The 19,598-nt window shown below is 42.4% G+C and overlaps 1 protein-coding gene across 1 annotated transcript in view; it reads right to left on the minus strand.

The window, feature by feature from the left end:
- Positions 1-13,902, minus strand: part of LOC111862502 (dipeptidase 1) — a 423,388-nt gene extending 409,486 nt beyond the window's left edge. The window contains exon 1 of the mRNA XM_023847973.2: positions 13,643-13,902. The gene's annotated coding sequence lies outside the window, so the exon portion shown is untranslated. The remainder of the gene's footprint in view (positions 1-13,642) is intronic.
- Positions 13,903-19,598: the final 5,696 nt, after the last annotated feature.

Below are 19,598 nucleotides of genomic sequence, written 5' to 3' on the forward strand. Positions count from 1 at the left end.
GGCCAGCGTTCGATTCCATATGGGCGACTCCCACACCCGTGATTAATCCACATACATTAATATCGCGAACTCAGTTAATGGACTCGACCAGATCCACTGCGCATTCTGTTGATAGCGGCGAGTAACTCAGAGTATATATCGCAGTGTTATCCATATCTGAATATTTCCAAGTTCTGGTCCAGCGGAACTGAGTCCGTGTGAGAGGAAACTCTGAATATAGATGAACCGATTCATGCTTTTGTATTAAACGGAACTCTGTAGTCTTGAGGGCAATGCGCTATTTCATAATTCAGTTTCTACATTTAGTATGTGCGCGCTAAGCCCTCTGAGGGGGGGGGAAGCCTTTGGGGATTTCCTACAGCAATTTTAAATTTTAAAATCTGTACCAGTTCCTTAACCTCTAGAAGTATATGAAATTTTATCATCTAGCCCAGCGGTTCTAAAAAATGGGACTTCGTTTTCTACTATGAGGTATATCGTGAACAACTTACTTCTCAGCCCAAGCAGAATAGATCACTCTTGGGTCGCGGTGCAAGGGCCGAGAAGGCCCACCCCTTATACATTCATTCATACGTCTCAGCCCATCATTTGTTATATACTAGTATCGTGGTCTGCGCATAGCAATAAAACAATCGTTAATAAATATCACTATCAGAGGTGAAGGTATTAACTCCGTGGTCTGTAGTCCGCAAGCGAACTATACCGACAGAGCGACCGCAGCTTGTCGGCAAAGTTAATACCAACTTTTGCGGATAGAGGGTGTCACGTGGTCAGTGCAATGAATCCCCCACGACCGTTAATTTCGGTTTTCTAGACCGGAGCCGCCATTTCCTTAAAATAGCTCCTCAATCATCCTCACGAGGCTGAGCGGACCCCGTTCCAGGCCCATTACTTCTCAGAAAATCTGGTAGCGCCGGAAATCGAACCCGAGACCTCTAGATCTGTAGCCACGAACTCTGACCACTAGACCACAGAGGCGGTCTAATCATAACAATTAGATGGCATTAATAATAACATTTTTATTTTGTCATTTGTTGTTTATTTAACGACGCTGTCAGCATAAGCCGCCGAATGACGGGATGATCACATGATAATAAACTGGAAAGCATGTGGAAGGAAACAGTCGTGATATATTTCAATGTACTGTCCCAGCACGCGTCTGAAGGGACTCAGAAGAATCATGAACACCCCAGTCAGGAAGTACAGTGTCCGGATAGAGATTCAAACCAAGAACTTCCAGAATAAGTGTCAGAGAAATTAATCGTCTGAGTCAATTCGCTCTTTACCAACCTGGGAGATGTACGTCTGTGTATTAATTCGAACCCGCTGTACATTATTGCGGCAAACTGGTATTATCGGTGCATTAAATCTCCTCTTACGACCATACATTTGAAAAAGAAAGTACTAACCCGGTTAGAGGAACCATTTGCTAGACAGCCTTGCAGTGGAAGACACCCACAATATGGCCGCTAGGGTCCCGGAATTGTCGCGGTGTTTGCAAGTGGCGTACAGACTTTAGTCTACAAATCACCCTTCCTCGTCGTCTACCCCCTTCCACGCTCCTAACTAACATATCTTCTATAATTCAGCTGTTTTCCACCGCCATGTGCCATATGCACAGAGCTTCGATCTTTACCAAAGCAAAACCACAAACAAATAAATCAAATGGGCACATAACTTTCACACTACCGCGAGCATTTTAGAAGCGATACAGTTAGTACTTTCATATGCGTTATTGACTGAGCGCTCTGCGTGAAATCGGCGGACAAACGCTATTTTAATCACTTAAACCTCTGATATAACCGCAGAATAAACTAACAAATATAATGAAAAGAGAGTGCATAAATCACAATAATAGATTTAAATTAAAACCGGGGTTAAAACAGGGGACCGTCACTGGCATGTAGAGTGTAAATAGTGACCAGGTCTCAAATGGTAGCCAAGCACATTCACAGAAATGTAAACAATTAGCAGATCCAACAGAGGGTGTAGCGTGGTCAGCACAACGGATCCCAATGGCCTTTAATTTCGGTTTTCTAGACCGGAGCAGCTATTTCCTTAAAATAGTTCCTCAACTATCCTCACGAGGCTGAGTGCACACCGTTCCAGACTCACTACTTCTCACAAAATCTGGTAGCGCCGAGAATCGAACCCGGGACCTCTGGATCTATAGCCAGGGGCTCTAACAATAGACCACAGAGGCGGTCAATTAATTAAGAACAGAATCAAATTACCTTTGTACGTTACTCATAATGATAATTATCTTCAACATAACTTCACGTTTATTTAAAATTAATAACAAGCAAATAATTTTCCTTGGTCTCCAAGACAACCGCTGCTGGCCTACCAACAGAGCATGAACTATTCCTGCAACACAGTTTCACAATAGGACACATATACAGCACATAATGCATTCGGTCACACAAACTGACTGCAAACCTAGCATAATATAATACTTCAGGGAGTCGCCCTTCCTCCCTTCAACCCTCTTCTCTCCCTTGAGAATAAAAGAGAGGGGTGGGGGGTAGGCTCCGAGAATGTACAACCCAACATCATCCCATAACAACATCAAACCCCATGCAATATAATGTGCATACATACGGGAAGATAACCGGGATAGCTCGGTCGGCCTGGGTTCGATTCCCGGCAGGAGCAAGAAGTTTCCCTTTACTTCACAACGCCCAGAACGGCCCTGGGGCCCACCCAACCTCGTATCCAATGGATAACGTTGACTCTTTTCCCGGGCTAAAGCGGCCGGTGCGTGAAGTTGAGCACTCACCTCCATCAAATACCGAGGTCAAGAATGGTGGAGCTATACGTCCACTCCCCAATACGTCTCCATGGCCTGGTGATTAACTGAACACATGCACTGTGATATGTACGATTAATTCCAGGCAAGACGCTAGGACCCCCTGCAGTGGCTGGCAAACTAAATCTTTCCTCCAAGAAGCTTTTTTGCGGATCTGCGGCGTTATGGGAGTGCCTACAAGACTGCATTTAGCTTATCCGCCTGACACCGATGCATGGAACGGTTGCCGACAATCCACGGCGTTCATAACAGCATATAAAAACACCCATGGCAACATATTGCAGTGATAAGGGACGTTTTAAACCACCCTATGCAAGTTTCTGCGTTAAAGCGACGCGGTTACTATATATACCACCAGTTTTAACATAAAAAATTCACCGTCTTTCCCAAAGAGCATATTCATATGTTTATTTCTTTTTATGGGTTATTTTCTAACGCTGTCAGTAAAAGTAAAATAAAGTAAAGTTGTCCCTGTGCTTAACTAATTAAGCACTACGCCATGAGGGCGTATGGGGGAGTGGATATATAGATCCACGTTTTCTTGACCTCGGCAATAGTTGGGGTGAGTGCTCAATTTCACGTTCCGGCCGCTTTACTCCCAGTAAACATTGAACAGGAGGCTGGGTGGGCCCCAGAACCGATCTGGACGACGTGAAGGAAAGATAATTCTTCAACCTATCGGGACTCGAACTGTTCAGTAGCCAGTCGCTATACCGAATGCGCTATCCCGGCTCCCAAAAATTCCAACAGCATGTGGTGTTCCCAATCGGTCACCCAACCAAGTACCAACCATATCCAATATTGCTTAACTTCAGTTATGGGACGAGAACCCGCGTTATCAACATGGTATGGAAGTTGGTAGACTGATTAATGCACAGCGCCGAATGAAGCTATGAGAGACGACTGATAAATTAGAACAAAAACGGAGGGAAGAGGTATTAGCCTAAGCGAGATACTATCTCGGCAGTGTCCGTTTATAATTTCATTTCGTTTATCCATAAGTTTATAAGTGTTGAGTTATATATATCCTTTATGTCCCAAACCCTTTAATTGGTACAGTAATCATTACAAGCGGAAACAGACGAACTTCTATGTGAAGCGTCGCGTAAGACCGTATCTATAAATGAACTGTGTTTCCTTGTGGATGTACATGCACGAGTGCATCTTAGAGCGCAGCGAAATGTTATCTGCCATACAGAAGCACGTGGATGATAACGTAGCTAGAATGAAGCCCATTAACGTTAGCAACGCCAACTGATGTGTGAAGAGATTAGAGGATCACACGAAACGTTACAAGAGCGGAAATACGCACTCCATTTTATTTTTTATTACGAATTGCAAATAAATTAATTATTTTAAATTAAATTTATGTGACGAAACTAATCATAAATTCTTGAGGGATGAATTGCTTTAAAACTGTATAACGTTGGCCACTTTTAGTACTTCAGAAATATAGTCTTCAATTGTATAAATATGAATTTGGAAATACAGTAAATAATTTTAATGAAATAAATGGATCAATTTTATGAAACAACTGCAGAAAAAAATGTCGAAAGAGGTTCAGTTAAAACTTCACTGAATAACAGTCAAACTTCCTCTTCTGCTTATATAAAAATACTGATTCTGGAAAATACGACTATAAACAAGATGACTGCAGGAAAGCTGATCAGAGTATTCTGGCCAATTGCTGGATATACGTTATGAGACAAAAAGCACGATGAAACAATTACGGATACTCTGTTCAGCCAACACTGCAGAAGATACCAAGAAATACAGACGAGATTAGACCATATGTGGACAAGCTGTAGGATAGCAGAGTATCTACGACAGTAGAAAAATGCAATCATCGAGGAAGAAGATACTGTCACGTGATAGAGTGACAACAGACGCGGTTTGCACTGGTGACTGGATTTAGTGACCACTTACAGATGGTGATTACAAGTAATTACAACGCTCTCGCTAATTCATGCACTCGTCTTCTCACTACTGCACAATGTCCTCTGCTGACGTCCCTACCGGCTGGCGAATGTGCCACAACTGACTAAGCTACAGACCTGTCCTGGCTCTAACACCTCGGCACGGACCGCGTAGAAAACACCACTCCTTACTTCTTGATATTCAATTCTTGCTTCTTGCTCTTTTTGAGAGAAATATTTTGTCCAGTTTATTACTTTCTTGTTCGGTAAAAGATTTCTCTCCGGTATTCGAACTAGACACTTCTGAATGTGCGACAAACGTGTGAAAGATTTTTCTCCTGGCATTAACGATCTTAATTCTGGTTCACATGTAAAAAAAATCTTAAATTTATGCATGCATATATAACGTTTAAATTATAATCATACTATTGTGGCTCTCTATATCATAAAATCGTCACGATCCTGCGTGAGATTATGGTAATAAGAAAGTAAAGTTATCACTGTAACAGGCCGTGAAGGCCCATAGGGTTGTGAGACATCGAGGCTCCCACATTTTCTAGACAATCGGCTCAAAGATGGCGGTGAGGTTGTCAGGCTTACGCACCGGCCGCCCTTTACATCCAGGGAGATTCCTGGTACTCATTTCTATTAGAGGCTGAGTCGACGCCTGGTCAATAGTGCGGCTGGAAGGATTAGGACAAGATTATGGTAATGCAGAAGGCCGATACTAGTTGGACGCTGGTTGCAAGTAGTACCAATTCTACCAATATATTTTTCTGCCGACAATAGTCTCTCTATCGTTAAGTGCCGTCATTTTCATGAAAAAATACTCATATAGTAAAAAGTGATTGAAATCTGTATTTTGTATTCTTTCAATATTGGATGTTATGACTGAATCTGTGAGTATGAGAAGGGAAGCCTCTAGTTTTAAAGAAATTTACTTTGAACTTGTGGGTCATGTTTCACTGGCAATAAATATTGTATATCCTGACCTGAAAGGTCGCTGCACGTGTGTAACGAGGTAAGGGTTAACAACGCAGTTTTTCCGTCTGTGAAACAAAGGTATGACATTTTCAGATGATTGCGTTTCGCTTTATAACTGGCTGGATACGACATTCACATGTCCAATATACTCGTACCTACAATTCCTGGATATGAAACGCGATTTCATCGCTACAGTGACGTCAGCACTCCACGGTTTAGTACGTGAAATTTAATATCAAAGTAGAAATGAGTTATTAGAAATGTAGTTGAAAATAACCGTAAAATTTGTTTATGACGTCAGTTAGTGACGTGACACACTAAACCGGAGAGAGGCCAGGCTATTAAATGATTACTGTACCATGAGTGACATAAAATTGAGGCAGGTGTGAACTCAATGTGATGATATTACGTCACTGTCTAGTAGGTTGAAGTGAGTTAATATAAGTGGCTCGACTTATGCTGCATTGTATCACTCCGCCAGTGCCTGTTCCCTCATGCACAGCCACGAAGATCAGGACACTGCAGACGCAGAAGAGGAGATAAAAGTGGAAGAGGTGGAGAGAGAGAACAAAAGAAGAACAAATTAAGGAAAGGAAGGAGGAACATGTGCAATGAGGAAGATGAAGAGAGAAGACAAAGAAGAAAAGAGAAAGGTGAGAGACAAAGAGGGATTTTAATATGGAGGAAGAGAATGAAAATGAGAAAATGAAAAAAATTAGGCGAAGAGGCATAACAGAAGGAGGGAAAGATGAAGCGGAAGAAGAAAAGACGAAAGAAAAAGCAGCCGAGCAAGTTAGCGCAGCAGTAATGCCCCAAACTGGGGTGCTCGGTTCTAGTCTCGCAAGGGGCACCGACTGATCTAATGCTTTTCGTGGTATTCATCAGTCCCCCCATGCAAATGGCGGGATAGTATCTTGATTAGGCCATGACATATTCCTTCCAATTCATCATCCAGCCGCCATCCTACAATTTAGCGATATACAGCTTGAGATACTGACAGCGTTGTAAAATATCCCACAAAAAGGGAGAAGAGGAAGGAGACAGGAGGATAATTATAAGAAAACAGAGAGGACAAACAGGATAACAAGAGGGAAGAAAAGAGAATGAGAAAGGAAAATTGAGGAGGTACAAAAGGAGAAAACGTATGAGGAAGAAGGGCGAAATGAGAAGACAAGAAAAGTAGACAGAAAAGAAGGCAACAATGAACCTAAAATGTTAATAAAACCAATCTATCAATCTATCTCTGTCGCTCCTTTCACTTCAGTTTCTTAATCCTATACACAGTCAGTAGGATTCCTTGAACTGGGGATCAGCCTGTCGCAAGGCCTACACAGAACAACATACAGAATAAACGCAGACAAACATCCATGCCTTGGCTGAGATTTCAACCCAAGATCCCAGTGTTTGAGTGGGTGAGGACATTTCATACCTTAGACCGTGCTGCCACTATTGAACCNACAAGGCCTACACAGCACAACATACAGAATAAACGCAGACAAACATTCATGCCTTGGGTGAGATTCGAACCCAAGATCCCAGTGTCTGAGCGGGTGAGGACATTTCATACCTTAGACCGTGCTGCCACTATTGAACCACGGAGTTTTTTGGAGATATTTTATTTATTTGGAGTAGCTTATTTATCGGTGCTGTCAGTAACCACATTGAGCTGAATGTTCGGATGTTAGGGAATCATGGGTTCGAAAAGATGCTGTAGGAAACCGTAGTGCTCTAAGTGATGGTAACCTATTATCCCTGTGTTTTCATGAAAGACTGAGGGAAACCACGAAAAATCTCGGCCAAGGTATTCAGTGTCTCGGAAGAAATTCGAACCGGTAGCTTCCCCAATATGTCAAAGTGGGGATTACTGATTGAGCCAGCTTGGTCGATACTGAGACAATTACACTCAATAAGTTAACCTCTCAATTATTCCTTTCGAGGCAAGTGGTAACTTTATGTACAATACTATTACTAGCCAGAAAATTTATATATTCTCCTCACACAATATATCGTGTTTCGTACAAACGGCGTCAACTGATCTCCTTTAACGGAGACGGAGTGTTCTTTTCCCTTGAGGCACAAACTGGATTTCTAAATCTGTAGTAAAAATTCATACTTCAAATATTATAGCGATAAATTCTTTCATTCATACCAACAATGGCTTTACAGCCCATTGTTGGGCCCTGGCCTCTTCTTAAGTGTCGTAATCTTTTTTACATAGTCGGTAGGACTCCTTGGACGAGCGATCAGCCTGTCGCAAAGCCGCTACATACACACACAAACACATAAACACAGAATAAACGCAAAAAGAAATCTATGTCTTCAGTGGGATTCGAAACCACGATCCCAATGTTCGAGCGAGCGAAGACGGTTCATGCCTTACACCGCGTGTGCAGTTATACGATAAATGTAGGCCTAAATTTATTAGAAGCACGGCATAAAATGGACCCATAATGGGAAACTACTTGCGAGTTTTCAACTAAATTTTATGTCAGGAGTCTATTCAAAAAAGAGAAAATAACCTGTAATTTATATCACTCTAAATCAGAATTTATGATGAACCAAGATAGAATGTATGAAGACAATTTTTCCTCCATCATGCTTGTATCTTTCTTAATTCATTCTTCAACCTTGAAGATGAAAATGACATGTTTCTCTGAAAAATCGGTTGATTTTCAACGAAATACACAGTGTTATATCCCAGAAGAGGAAACTTATCAGAGAGGCTTTCTGTTTAATTTTTAACGGGAATTACAGTAGTTAAAAACGTACCTCTCTTTGATTAGGTAACAGTTTATACCTCTGCTTTAATGGCCATTAGCGTCTATACATAGGAAAGTGATACCCAGGATCAGGGGTTGGTATACCGCATCAAAGGCTCTGAGGTCTTTCAGAAAACGGTCGTTAGAGAAACATGGACTGACCTGTGCTTTCACAGGAATGAATCTTCCTGATTTGCTACGTAACACCCTCAGGTTTATGCTTCATGAAACCAACATTCTATCAGTTAATGGTTAGGGCATTAGAACGATGTTCTACTTAGAACCAATCAATGAAGATTAAAACAATATTCAGCAAAAACCTTCCAATCAAGAGCTAGATTAGGAGTACATATATGTTTCAAATAACAAAGCAAGTTGACCCAAAGCATCTGACTTGTATTCGAGATGTCACTCGTTCGAATCTTGACCGGATCATAGACAATCCTGACTGAGGGTTCTCGTAGTCTTCCTCAGTCCATCCAAACAAATACAGGGATATTAACTTAAATTAAGCAGCACCAATCTCTCCCCAAATCCTCCCAAATTCATTATTCAATTACCAGGATAGACTGAGCAAAACCATGAAATATGTCACGATGACCGGTGTCACGGTTGAACTTAAAACCGAGCGCCTCGTGAATATAGGCCTGAAATTTAGTGTTCAAGTAGACTTGCGCAACTGATAAATACGTGAAATGTGACGTCACGTAATTTGGTGCGTGTGCACCAATGTTCTGGATCCATTTCCAGTGCAGAAGAGTAAGAATTTCTGGAGATGGAAGCATCAAGTTCTCTAAAACATTCACCCATGTCTAACAAATTACATGAACCACAGCGTAGGCAGAGGGCACGAGATAGCGTAGTTGGTTGAGGCACTATGCTACAAGCTGGAAGGTCGCGAGTTCGAGTCCCGATTAGGTGGATTTTTCAATTGACCTTATCCTTCCAGCCGCATTATGGCCCTGGGGTCGACTCAACCTCTAACAGAAATGAGTATCAGGAATCTTCCTGAAGGGTAAAGGGAGGCCGGTGCGTAAGGCTGACCTCACCGCCATCTATGAGCCGATTGTCTAGAAAATGTGGGAGCCTCGACGTCTCACAGCCCTATGGGCCTCTACGGCCTGTTACAGGGATAGCTTTACCTTACAGCGTAGGCCTAATTATGCCACAGAAAAAAAAATTGTTGTGTTAGAAACTCTTTCGTGGTTCTGATATTCCATTAATGTGAAGTTATCGAAGATGGTCTGACATTTCACAGGAAAGCGAAATTAAAAATTCTGAAAATTATAAAAATCCAATTTGCTGGTGAGTGTGACGCCCCTACCGCAATCAGACTGTGCCTACAGGTGGATTACTGTACCCACAGTTGGAAAGCCAGCATGCAGCAGTGGCAAACTGAATTCCTATCCAGCCTGACACTTTCATATGCCTGCTGCATGACTCCTCACCGCTCAGCCTCGAGTTCAATACCGTGTTATTTCGTTTTAAATTCATGACGAACAAAACAGCACTGCAACAGATATTTCTCAGAGTTTCATGTATTTTCTCACTGCTATTTAAAATTCAATAATTGCTTCATACTCATGTCACCGTCCCCTGAGGTGAGCCACAGCCCTGATCTAACTATCAAACCTCATGGAGTTGAGTCCTTCTTGAGAAGCTGCCAGTTGTGCAGCCACTCAAGAACTTCCCGAAATTTTACGGAACCCGAAGGTTCATTACCGAGTTCATAAGAGCCCTCCACTGGTCCCTATCCTGAGCCAGATCGATCCAGTCCATATAACACATCCCACCTCTCTAAGATCCATTTTAATATTGTTCACCCACCTACGCCTTGGTCTTCCTAATGGTCTCTTTCCTTCTGGATTTCCCACCATTATCCTATATGCATTACTCTGCTTACAATTCGTGCTACATGCCCTGCGACTGACGGTCGGTCGGTCGGTCGGTAGGTCAGTCAGTCAGTCTTGGTCTCGAGCCCAGTCTGGGGCTTATGACCAGATATCTTTTACTGTTTGACAGTTTCTGCCTTGATATTGCGGGGCGCCCTCTCTGACGAGAGGATGGGTCTGTCTTTTATCAGTGTCACTGTCTGCAGTAGTAAGTCATTTGTCATAATGTAAAGGATATTTATATTTTACATTTGATAAATGTATATAAAATAGGCCTCTATCAGTTCACGTTCAGTAGAGCAGATTATGCCCTATTTCTAGTAGCTTCCGCTACAACGGCAGTCTAGTCACTTGAACGGTTGTATGCTTTACCGCCGCCAAGTTTAAGCCTCTTGTACTTTCTATGTCGGGCTTCGCCTTGTCCAATATTGCGAACATTTTCATTACCGTGATTTTATATGATTTCTGCTTGTTGCCTGCATAAGTTTGTTATATAATTACAGCCTCTTTACACCTACAGTAAGCTATAAAATGTTCCTGTACAGTCACGAAAAGTGCAGTTCTGCACACTGTTGCAGGTCCCTACCAGACTGTACGGTGCCAGCAGGGACATAAATAGCTTTACAGCCTCTCTACACATACAGTAAGCTACAAAATATTCCTGTACAGTCATGAAAAATGCAGTTCTGCTCACTGTTGCAGGTCTCAATCAGGCTGTACAGTGACAGCAGGAACCTAAATAGCTTTACAGCCTCTCTACACCTACAGTAAGCTGTAAAATGTTCCTGTACAGTCACGAAAAGTGCAGTTCTGCACACTGTTGCAGGTCCCTATCAGGCTGTACGGTGACAGCAGGAACCTAAATAACTTTATAGCCTCTCTACACCTAAAGTAAGATATAAAATGTTCCTGTACAGTTACGAAAAACTTCCGAAATATTTCATCAGCAGCAGCTACATTTTGCGGAAACACCTGCAAGTACAAGTCTGTGCATGGATCTATAGCCTTTTTCGGGCCTTGACCCCACCCCTCCACAACGACGCCTCACCACTGGCCCCTTTCCGGCGCCATTTTCTTCTCCTTCAAGTTTCTAATTTAGAGATTCCTTATAACGTGTTCAAGACCATCAAGTCACCCCATGGGGGGGCTCCTCACTCTTCTAGTGTCTTCCATCTTCACGAATGTTACTTTCTTGCAAGGATTTTTTTCCCCTGTACTCTATATACATTCCCCAGCCACCCCAGTCTCCCTGCCTTCACCACTTTGATGTTGGGTCCTTCATGAAATTGGCATGAGTCATGGTTGTACACAATTAGCCATGCTCCTATCTTATTACTGGAGCCTTATATTTTTTTTAATATTTACCTCACAATTACTTTTGGTTCCATAACTCTTTCATGATCAGTGGAAGGGGGGTATTATTGTACAAATTTACAAGAAGGGTGATAAAACTGACTGTAGTATATCACTGTTATCAACTTCATACAAAATGTTACCCAATATTCTTCTCTCAAGGTTAAATCTATATATAGATAAAATTGGGAATTATCAGTGTGGGTTTCGATGTAACAGATTAACTACTGAGCAGATCTTTCATCAGACACTGGATTAAAAATGGGAGTACAATGAGACGGCTCAACAGTTATTCGTAGACTTCAAGAAAGCCTATGATTCAGTTAGGAGGGAAGTATTGTACAATATTCTGATAGAGTCTGGGGTACCCATGAAACTAGTTAGGCTGATTAAAATGTGTTAAAATGAAACATATAGTAAGGTCCGTATAGGTAATTATTTATCTGATATTTTCCTATCTAGAATGGTCTAAAACAAGGAGATGCTTTATCGCCAATGCTTTTCAACTTTGCTTTAGAATATGTCATTAGGAAGGTTCAAGTAAACTTGGTGGGGCTGAAATTAAACAGAACACATCAGCCGCCGGTCTATGTTAATGATGTAAATCTCTTGTGAGGTAACACGGATACCATAAGGAAGAATATAGAAAATGTATTTGAAGCTAGGAAAAAAGTGGGTCTAGAAGTAAACTAAGAGAAAACTAAGTATATGTTGCTGTCTCGTCACCAGAACGCAAGGCAAAATCACGAGATTAAAATAACTAACACATCCTTTGAAAATGTGGCACAGTTTAAATATTTTGGAACGACGGTAACAAATCAAAATTTGATTCAGGAGGAAATTAATAGGATACTGAATTTGGGTAATGCTTGTAACCATTCAGCCCAGAACCTTTTATTTTCTTGTCTGGTGCTTAAAAATTGTAAAAACCAGAATATACAAAAAAATATATAATTTTGCCCACGGTTTTTTATGAGTGTGATACTTGGTCTCTAACATTAAGGGAGGAACATAAACAATTGGGTGGTCTCTCGGTCAGTCGGTTGCTTGCTTGCTTAGTTACTTGGTACGGCGGCCCGGGTTCGATCCCGGGTCTGGTCAAGTGGGATTTGTGGTGGACAAAGTGGCGCTGGGGCAGGTTTTCTCCAAGTACTTCGGTTTCCCCTGCCTATCTTTATTCCACCAATTGCTCGACAATCACCTTCACCTGTCATCTGGGGCTGGTACAATAGGCCAGAAGTGGCCGGAGTACAAGGGACTTAGCCCCACCCCACTAGCAATAAGAAATACTTGATTGGATTGGTTGATTGGTTGATTGATTGGTTGGTTGACTGTTGTCTTGGCTGGCTGGTTGGTTGGTTAGTTAGTAAGTAAGTCGGTTGGTCTGTTAGTTAGTCAGTCAGTTAGCTAGTTACCTTCATCATATTTCGTCAGAGCCCTACTTTCACTTTATATATGACAACAGGTCTGAACAGTGATTTTTTTACAGTTTACATTTATTTCTGGTGTAATGAGTATACTTATATTTCGAATAATTCGTCAGAACTTGGCGACCCCGTCGGTGTCGCGAACCACAGGTCAATAAACCATTATCTATACATCCTAATCCCTGTCAGTACTGCAGTATTTACATTAAAAGGTAAAGCTGTTCCTGTGCTTAACTAATTAAGTGCTACACCATGAAGGCGTATGGGGGAGTGGATGTACAGATCCACGTTTACTTGAACTCCGTACAAGTTGGAGGATAGTGGTCAGCTTCACGTCCTGGCTGCTTTACCTCCGGTACCCATTCGATAGGAGGTTGGGTGGGTCCCAGAACCGGTCTAGACATTGCAGATTTAAAATATGTTCTTATATCCACATGAATTTCTGCTGTATATAACACATAAACTTACAAATATTATGATACAGATTCATGTGTTACCTTACCTTCATTAACCTGCCATGTTGGTGGAATAGCGGGAAAGTTAATGATTCCCTCTCATTTCGACTGTTACAGGTCTCTACTGTTTTATAACTGACACTGGTTCCTTAAACTCCAATTACTACAACGCACAATAACATCAATTTGCACTATATCCTTCACTTTTTCTTAAAATCACGTAAACTTGGGTAAAAATGAAGTACACACTTTAACCTTCAACCACAAACTTCCACATGTTACACACACTGTCCACTTCCGCCCGATCCGTTCCGATGTCACTTCGTCTATTTCCGTGAACCGTGGCGTAGTACAAAACTGCAGCGACACAGAAGCATGACGGCAGTTTGTGAAGTTAGGGCATACTGCCGGATAGATGGCGTTACAGAGACATTCGTAGGGCTCTACACCCTGTTAGACATTAGAGATGCCAAAACAAATTAATTTATTGTGTTGATATGAATAAGAATGTAGCTGGCAATACTAAAACATTAATCCTAAGATCGTTCAGTGATGAAGATACAAGACAGAACTAATAATTTAGCCATTTAATGATGGCACTTCTTATTCTTCTTCTTTTTACCGTCGCAAGGCCGTTACGTAACAAAAGCAGGCATGCAGGCATACGTGCCTTGAGTTGGATTCGAACCCAGAATTTTAGTGTTTGAGCGTGCAAAGACATATTATTTTGTAATCCACGTCCAATGTTTCTTAACTTCTGTGACTGGAAAAGAACCGATGTTTCATAATGGTATGGCCGTCGTCGAAATGATGCTTACACATTATTTTGAACATGAAATACATTTAATGACATTGAAAATTTCAAAAAATATCTTACAGAAAACACACCAAACCTTCAGACCAACTTGCTGATTCTAAAGGGCTCTGACAATGACGTATAGTACTTAGGGCTGCTGTGTTTATTTGGACTTGGTCCATCGTCCGGCTTTCTAAAGAGCACAGTGTTTCGGAAACTAGATGTGTTTCCATCCACAGGTGAGGGGGAAGATACCTACTCTGTTGGGTCCCTTAGAATGAGGTAACCTCAACCAATGGAGAACGCATGTCAGCATAACTACAGCTACACGTCTAGAGGTGTCTTTCTAACGGAACCAACAGAGTAGATATCTCCCTCTTCACCTGAGGACGGAAACAAATCCAGGTTCCGAAACACTGTGCTCTTCAGAATATCGGACGATGGGAAAATAGCAAAAACTCAATAATGCCAACCGGTTAAATCTTTATATGGAAATAATAGCTACATTTTTCTTTTACTACAATAATAGAACCCATAACAACACGCTGTTAGAGTGTTAGAGCAGGTGCTAAGCACAGTAATTTCTGTATTTCATTAAATTTGAAAATGTTTACCATTACGTCAGTACATTATTACTTTATTCCGGAGAACAGCAGGGAATAGCTCAGTCAGTACACGAACTAGGCTACCTGCTAGATGGTCGGATGTTTTGGATTCTGTTTCCGACAGGGGCAAGAAATATATCTCCTCTCCACAGCACACGGACCTAACCAGTCTCCTGTACTATAGATACTGGTGTCTCTTTCCCGGGGAGTAAAACTAACCACGCACCTCCACTTAGTGACAAGATTAAGACTGTGTGGAGTTATATAGCCACTTCTTTACATGCCTTCATGGTGTGACGCTACTTTAAGCGAGGGGACAAATCTTCCGTTACATAGTTGTGTTGAAAGCTTCACGAAAGAGAAGAAAACGCGGTATAAATAAAAAATTAAACTAAAAACGATATTTCGTGCGTATATTTTCAGGCTCCCATCAATATGAGACTCTAATCTGTAGATCATCTGGCCGATATGTGTATCTGTCTTTTCTTCGTGGGGGGAGGGTGCCCGGAGCTCGAAAAATTTCATGTATGAAAGCAAATACACTCGAAATATCCCTACCGGAACTCGAACCCCGGTTTCCATCTCATAGCCAGTCACGTTAATAAACAGTACATTTGCTATCTTCTGAGGCCGTGCCATATCAGGCGGTTAGTCGCTGGCTTCCAACCGCGGCGGCTCGGGTTCCAGCCCGGATCAGGTCATGTGGGTTTTGTGGTGGACAAAGTGGCGTTGGGGCAGGTCTTCTCACGGTACTTCAGTTTCCCCTGTCAGTCTTCATTCCACAATCATCATCATCTATCATCTGGGGTTGGTACAATAGGCCAGTAGTGGTCGCAGTACCAAGCGGATTCAGTCTCGCCCCAATAAGATAATAATAAAAAAAACAATACTCTCTTCTGAGATGTGAATGCGTGTAGTTTGGTAGAAGTTCAATGACATACGCATTGCAACCATCTTCAGGGTTGACGAGCGAGATAATCAAGCAAGCAGAAAGACATCACGCAGAATTTATGCCCTTTTACCCTGAATATGTATCCAGTACGTTCCTCCGAAACGTCGGTGAAATATAGACTACACTGCTTCATGTCCCAGGAGACAATACTGTTCGTAGCGACAGGTGTGAGATCCAGAGTTTCATCTTCTCCACTTTACCCGTCGCCCTCCACTTCAGTTCCTATGCATTAACTGCAAATGGCGGAGTGTTACCAAGTGCATAAACTTGAGTTAGGCGTTTACTTAAGGGATTAAGTTAAACTCCTCCAAGCGGACAATTGGCTCAGAAAGTCACCCCATTTGATTGCTGTGCACCTTCCTCTCTTCTTCGGTTCATTTCCGGTCAGAAGGTATATCCGCCCTGTATCTTACCGAGGTAACATATCTGCGGGCCTCTTAGTTTAATGGTTGAATGAGTTCTGTCTCCAATTACGTGACGTATGAATCAGGCTTGCCTATAACGGTCTCGCCTTCGTTGTTCCTGCGCATGCGCTCCTAAACCACTGACTTCTACAAGTCACCTTATGAGTGATAAAAGGGTAAAGTTAAAGCTATCCCTAGCTGGTCACGTTAGTCGAGCGGTCTGAGGCATGGATGTTTTTGTCTGTGTATGTGTTTATTCTGTGTTTGTGTTGTCCTGTGTTTAGGTAGAGGCCTTGCGACGAGCTGATCTCCTGTTCATGGAGTCCTACCGACTGTGCATAGGATCAAAAAACTAAAAAAGTACCCAAGGCCCAACGAAGGGTTGTAGAGACATAGTAATAATGAAGTAAATTTGGTGGAATACAGCAGATTACATTTCCTTCCAGCCCCTTCTAACGCACGTCAACGAGCATACAGAGCCTTATATAGGCTACCGGCAACCATGGAATATGCCTGTTGTCATGGAAATGTGCTTACCGAACCGTTGCCTAGCAACGGCCTACTACGCGTTTGTTATTGTTGTTGCGGGAACTGTTGGTTAGCGATGGACATCCGCTCTGGCTCCATTATTCCGGCTTTCAGGCGTCGTGTCGCATTCATCAGGATTGTGATTGGGAGGCAAAGTGTCTCTAGAATCAATTACTAAGGTCCTCTGCCAGGTGGCGTCTTACTGTGCAGTCACGTGAGCTCCTAGATGGACGCTAGTGTCAACAGAGTGCGTGATCATCACACGCGAGTTGGAGTATGATACAAGCAGATGATATGACCCAGTAGCTGCACCATGATGCTTTACCTCTGCTCGGTGATACAGGTGACCAGGTTCGCCTTGCTCTATCGGCGTCATGTTATACAAGTGTCTTGAATTCCACAGAATTACTGGAGCTTATGGTGTGAAGTGCGCAGTCGCAGGCACAGCAGCTCTGCACACTGTTGCGTTGTATGTTCCACACGGCGTGTTTTCTGAGCAGCGCAACCGTGAGTCGAAATCTCTTCCAGGGTCTCAGCTCACAATCGTGAGGATGGAAACAGGAGAAGATGGAAACGGGGGAAGAGGGAGAAGCGAATTACGAAGAGAAGAAGGGGACGAGGAACTTGAAAAAATTTTAAGGACGGGAGATAACCGAAAAAGAGTACGAAAAGAAAGAGAAATAAAAAAGGAGACTTAGAGTTTTATATTTTGGGATATGAAGCCGTATCGCCCGGTAAAAGGTCACAGACGTTTAGGAGGGACGTACTGCCTCCAGAGTAGAAGATCAATAAAAAAAATCAGTCTGCAATACATAGGCAGAAAGCAGATATTGGCTTATTTTTCGATATGTGAACAGTACTTTCTTCCGAAACGTCGGTGACTTTCCACAAGGCTACAGGGTGCCACATCCAAGATAATAGCATTCGTCATAGTCACTATCTATCTGTCTATGGCTTTACAGTCTTTTGTTGGGTCACGGCCACTTTTCAGTTTCTTAATCCTGTACACAGTACGTAGGACTCTTTCGACAGGGAATCAGCCTGTCGTATGGCCTCTACCTAAACATAGAACAAACGTACACAGACATCCATGCCTCGAGTGGGATTCGAACCCACGACCCCAGCGTCCGAGCCAGCGAAGACAGTTCATGCCTTAGACCGCGTGGCCACTGTGACCGGCCGTCATAGCCACTGCTGTAAGAAAATCAGATCCAATGAAAGAGTTTATGAAGGAAGTGGGCAAAGAAGAAAGGGGAAAGAAGATGAAGCTGGAGAAAAAGAGTTTGGGAAAGGGGAAAGAAAGTGAGAAGACAAATAGGAAGATGAAGAGAGAGATAATGAAAAAAGACGGAAGCTAGGAAAGTGGAAAAGTAGAAGAAATAGGAAAATAATGAATATTTAGAGAGGAATTTGAAGAAGGAAGGAAAAGAAAAGGTTTAAGAAGGCAACAAAGAACCAAATCCCCGTTTCTTCGGTCTTTCTGCATTTGTGAGGACTTAACTTCTGGAAGGCGTATGGGCCGGCCCGAATTGACGGTAGGAGCGTCCGACTTCTCTGCCTGAGTCAGAACTCACAGAAAACTCACTGTACAATGACCAGCATCATCATTCATAAACTACTGAAGTGAATGAATCAATGGAGATTAAATGGGTCACGATATTCCTGTAGTGTAGGCTAAAGGGAGTCGCGGAACTGATGGTCACCTCCCAGCGAGAACAGAGATTCCCCCCCCCCCAGCCGCCGTTTCAGTGGGCTAGCTGGGGGCTCTCTTTCTCGAATGTAAAGCAGGCTGGGCCTGAATTTGAACACATTCCTCCATCTATCGCTGAGGTTAACAATGCTTCCTCTTTATCGCTGTTTTACCGTAAGTCTTCGTGACGTGGTGGTTAATTAATTTAGCAAAGGGACAACTTCACTTGTCACCTTCACGGAGAAGACTAAATGCACAAAGTTTAATTCGGAAAACCTTGTGGAAACAGAACACTTGATATCTTGACGAAGATAAGAAAATGAAAGTTAATAACAATATATTTCAGCGTCCTGTAAACTGTCAGCACTTTTTAAATATTCATTTCGCATGAGAACTCTTCAATGCCCAAATTCTTGTCTTTCTCTTAGACCGCCGATATTCTAGTTCGTCGCTTTTCATTATGTTGCTCCTACAACAGGAGCCCCATAACGTAGCGGGTACATCGGCTAGCTGCGGGCTGGATGACCGAGGGATCAGAATTCGAGTCCCAGTAGGGTCAAGAATTTTATTTTCTCCACGTCGTCAAGACCGCCTCTGGGGTCCACAAAATCCCCTATTCAATGGGTATCGGGGGCTATTTTCCCTGGGGTAAAGTAGCCGGGGCGTGAAGCTGACTACTTACCTCCAGCCACTACCGAGGACAAGAAAATATGAATCTATACATCCACTCCCCCATACGCCCTCATGGCTTAGTGCTTAATTAGCTAAAGCACAGAGACAAATTTACCTTTTTTACTTCTACAATATGTTTCGACATTATAAGGTCATCATCAGGTAGATACTTTTGCGTAATTTAGAAAAACGAACTGGAAAATTCAATACAGCGCGCCATTTTAATCTCTTTGAAAGGTTTACAACCTAAGCCTTTGAGAACGCGCCTTTTAAATAAACTAACATATAAACAAATATCTCACTTAGAGTACAGAGTCCTGGGATGTGACTCCGTGCAGTTCGGTAGGTATACATTG

Source organism: Cryptotermes secundus, unplaced genomic scaffold (assembly GCF_002891405.2).
Source record: "Cryptotermes secundus unplaced genomic scaffold, Csec_1.0 scaffold816, whole genome shotgun sequence".
In the NCBI taxonomy this organism is placed as follows: domain Eukaryota; kingdom Metazoa; phylum Arthropoda; class Insecta; order Blattodea; family Kalotermitidae; genus Cryptotermes; species Cryptotermes secundus.